Genomic DNA, 3,473 nt, shown 5'->3' with positions numbered 1-3,473 from the left:
GAAAAGTGCCTGGGAGGCAGATGCCTCTGGCACAGTGAGTTTCCAGAGGTTGTCTTTTCCAAACAACTCCAGGGAAGTTTGGGGAAAAAAGTCTTTTGGGTTGCAACCATCTGTCCTCACCTGGTGCTTCTTTCCCCAGGGAAAGGAGATAAACTCAGGTGTCTTTCAGACAGTGGGAGTCAAAGTGACTTCCTTCAGCACCGCCCAGTAAGGCATCTCACTGGGAAACACGGGTGAGAAGCCCCAGCATCCTTATCCCCATCCCCATCCCAGTTGCCAGGATTCCAGCCTTATGGGTTTTATTTAGCAGTTCGTTGTTTGGAAATTAGAAGATATTTCTCTCCCCCTTGATAAATCGTTTCTTTTCCACAGGAACAGAGTCACGGAACGGTTTGGGTTGGAAGGGATCTTAAAGTTCCTCAGCAATGGGGGAATTTTAGGCAAGGATCTGGGCACAGGATTCCCCAAACACAATTAAATCCAAGGAATCTGCCCTGCAGGACACAGGGCGTGGTGTTGTCCTGCGTTTGGCCAGTGGCGAGCACAAAGGTGTTCCTGGCCTCCAAGGCAGGCAACACAAATAAATAATCCGAAGCCCTGGAATGAGTAATTGGTGGGCAGCGCACCTGCAACACCCGTCCCGCAGCTGTAGGGCTGCAAAGGCAAATAAAACAGCTGTAACTCAAGCCTGGAGGGTGCTGGGCACTCGGGGGAGGGAGGCCAGGCTTTCAAATCGCTGTAACCCAAGGAAGAAAATCATCAGCCTGTGCGCCTTTCACAGCATCTGATGACAAAATGGTTTGTGGCTTAGCCATTGTTTAAAGGCCATTCCTCAAATTCCGTGTTTACTGTCGGCAGAGTGAGTTGTGGACTCTGTCACTTTAGCTGTTAATGGGCCTAAACACTTCTGCCAACAGATTAAGCTCTGCTGAAACGTCAAGAAAATTGGCCCAAACAGAGATAGGGAGGATTCTTGTTTAGCTGTTGTTTCATTTGCATGAGAATCATTGTCCGCAGACAATAGCACCTCCCTATCACCCCAAGTGCGGGCAATTGGGTGAAACTCATTCAATTTCTGTTAAAGGACAGAAATTGTTTGTTTGTTTGTTTCTAGAGGAAAAGAAAAATGCTCATTTTCAACTGCAAGGAGGAGTAGATCGGTAGTGAAATCCAACCCCCAAACACCTCCAGCTCACGATGGACTGGGAGCTAACAAGATGGGATGGATGACCCAAAAGAAAACAAGGATATTAAGCTGTGAGTGTGTTTGAAACAATTACTGCCAGTGGAAGAAGAGGAATAAGCAAAATTAGTCTACTTGGGGAAGGTGAAGAATAAGTTCCTTTCTAGAAAATCTAGATGTGCTTTTGTTATGATTTGTGCTGCTCAAGTTCCCAGGTGAGAAATATCCTCGTGAGGTTTCCATATTTTGCTATCCTGACAGGTACTGCCAGCACCTGAACTTCCCCCATGTTCAGTGCTCAGGGGACGGTTAATTTGCTGCTCAGGTGACATATATATATATATGCACGTGTATATTTCCATTTTTTCCTCTGTTGTTAAAAATAATGGCCTGGGTTATTTGAATTGTAGCAGCACCTGGAGTCACCAGCCAAGGCTGCAGCCCCCTGGGAGGAGGCACTGACCAGGAACATGGGGAACAATTTCTCACTGGAGAAATTTCCAGATTCTCCAGTGAGCTCCTGGCCCTTAGAGAAGGAAGGGAGTCACAGGGATGAAGAAGGAGGACCTGAAGCCACCCTCAGGACTGGGGCACGGGCAGGGAGCCCAGGCACATCTGTGACCCAGGTGTGACTGTGTGCTCAGGGCCAGCCCGTGCTGGTGCGAGGAAGGATGATCCAGCCCAGCACCTTGGGGGCTGTTTTCTGCCTTTATTGCTGATTAGTGGCTTGGGATTTAATCCCAGCAGCATTTGACATTTCCTTTCCTCAGGAGATCCTGCTGTTTTCTTTATATATTGTTTTTTCTTCTATCCTTGATACTTTTGGTCGTCACTGCTGTTCCTGGCAGTTACCTGTGGCTGCTTCAAATGCCACTGGATACGAGGGGATGTTTACATTTCCCCAGTTACATTGTCTTTGAACGGTCTAAACTTGACTTTGATTACACACACTAATAACAAGAGAGGCTCCTTTTTTTCCTTTTTTTTTTCTTGTGAATGTCACTTGCTTGAGTTGAAAAGACATGCTCTTAATACTTGCTTTTCATCTAAATCAAGAAAGCAACACTAAGCAAAAAAGTATTTAACTGTAGCATATAGGATTGTAAAGATGGTAATCAGGGACACTGGTAATTGAAGCTTTTGGGGGAGAACCTTTCTTCTGAATCCTTCAGTCTGTTTAATAGGATAAAATTAGCTTGAGTGGCTTGGTGTTTGAAGAGGTTATGATATAATTGGAGCTGCCTCCTGGGTTTGCTGCTGGACAAGGCGATCAGGTGGAGACATGGGAGGGCATGGGAACCTCTGAAGTAGAAGACTCAGCTTCTGCCATACTAATTAGCCTAAATTAGCTATGCCAGTTTTCTGCTTGCTTTTGAATTTCCCTGATAATGCTTTTATCGGGAGTGTAAGGAAAGGAATATGAAAACGCGCGCAAAGTTCACCGCGGAATGGCAGAGGCGGAGGAAGCCGCCGACGTAAGGCTCAGGCTTATTGCTGCAAGCTTCAGAAAAGAAAGGGGGAAAAAAATAAAAAACAGGAGAAAAAGAAAGATTGAATAGCATTAGGAAATAACAAATGGATATCAAGCACAACCCCTGGGGATTTAGAAAGTACTATGGCTCGCGCTCTTGAACACAGAAGTTTACAAAACATCTGTAAGAAATTGATTATCTTGAGGATTATACACACATTATTTTGAGGCCAGCCTCCTCCCCCCCCAAAGACCAGCTTTGCTCTTGAGTGTTTAACCCAAGGTGAAGGAGGCGGGTCTCCTCCAGGCAGAAGCAGCTCCAGCACCTCCGCTGGTGCTCCATCATCCACCAGGCCCAGGAGAGGCCATTTGTGCTCTGTGAGCTGCTGCCATTCCTTAATTTTCACTTCCGACCCAAATTAATCAACTTTAACCATGCAAAGAGATTTGTGGCACATTCAGTATAGCTTGCATAAATCTATTTTAATTGAAAATGTGCGAGGGGGAAAGAAAACAAGGAGGGGTTTTTTTTAATGTTTTCTTTCTGTCCTGGGTGGATAGGGATGGATTCTGTTGCCAGTGAATGAAGCAAGTCAGGAGAGGACTTCTTCAAGGCATGTTAGAATGCATTTTCACAGATAAAACAGCTCCATCCCTGGGGAAGAGTTGAGGCTATGGGGAGATGCAGGTTTTTCTATCCTAATTTTAATATATATATTAATATAATAAATAATATAATTCATTTTTAATAATAAAATTTTAGAATTTTTAATAAGCCTTGATTTGGGGATGGGTATTTGGGGCCAGAATTGTCCATGT

At 44.9% G+C, this 3,473-nt stretch overlaps 1 long non-coding RNA gene across 2 annotated transcripts; it reads left to right on the top strand.

Moving 5' to 3' along the window:
* The first annotated feature begins 711 nt into the window (after positions 1 to 711).
* Positions 712 to 1,653, top strand: LOC136363205 (uncharacterized). Of its 2 annotated transcripts, XR_010743926.1 has the most exons (4): positions 712 to 866; positions 1,123 to 1,327; positions 1,445 to 1,508; positions 1,594 to 1,653. It is a non-coding gene; the product is annotated as an uncharacterized lncRNA (long non-coding RNA). The 2 variants fall into 2 exon arrangements; XR_010743925.1 differs by having other exon boundaries at positions 1,123 to 1,508.
* The last annotated feature ends 1,820 nt before the right edge of the window (positions 1,654 to 3,473 follow it).

Source organism: Sylvia atricapilla, chromosome 6 (assembly GCF_009819655.1).
Source record: "Sylvia atricapilla isolate bSylAtr1 chromosome 6, bSylAtr1.pri, whole genome shotgun sequence".
NCBI lineage: Eukaryota > Metazoa > Chordata > Aves > Passeriformes > Sylviidae > Sylvia > Sylvia atricapilla.
Note: the sequence above shows the minus strand (reverse complement) of the source record. Positions and strands in the feature narration are given on the sequence as shown.